Genomic DNA, 610 nt, shown 5'->3' with positions numbered 1-610 from the left:
AATTCAACTTCTCTTTCCCACCCAATCCCACCCTTATAGCCGAATCCATCTCCCCTCACTCACCTCCATTTTCTTCTTCTTCTTCTTCTTCTCTTCTTTTCTTTCTTGCTCGAGGGCGAGCAATATTTTAAGTTTGGTGTGGTAAAAGCATAGCTTTTTTTTTTGCTTTTCCATTACCATTAATGGCACCTAAGGCCAGAGAAACCTCAAAGGGAAGACAAAAGCTTCCACCTCTGAGTCTTGGGAGATGGAAAAAAATATAAGCCGTCATAGCTCAGTGGTAGAACATATGGTTGCAAATCAAGAGATCCCTGAGATACCTCAGGGAATAAGTTATCCTCCACACAAATATTGGAAGCAACTAAGGGAAGAAACACCAAAATTACTAGGAATCATTCAACAGAAGCAAGGAAGAGACATAGAGTAGCTCAAAAAGCACCATTGGACCTTCAAGAAGGCGCCACCCTCACTCAGGTGGATCCATTCCTTGTTCTTTATTTCTTCCTGTTTTCGGTTTTTAATATTGTGCTTATCTATGTTTTGTGTCTCTACTTCATGATCATTAGTATGTAACCATGCCTTAAAGCTATGAATAAAACCCATTAATCCT

The sequence above is a fragment of the Arachis duranensis genome, chromosome 7 (assembly GCF_000817695.3).
Source record: "Arachis duranensis cultivar V14167 chromosome 7, aradu.V14167.gnm2.J7QH, whole genome shotgun sequence".
Classification (NCBI taxonomy): Eukaryota; Viridiplantae; Streptophyta; class Magnoliopsida; order Fabales; family Fabaceae; genus Arachis; species Arachis duranensis.
Note: the sequence above shows the minus strand (reverse complement) of the source record.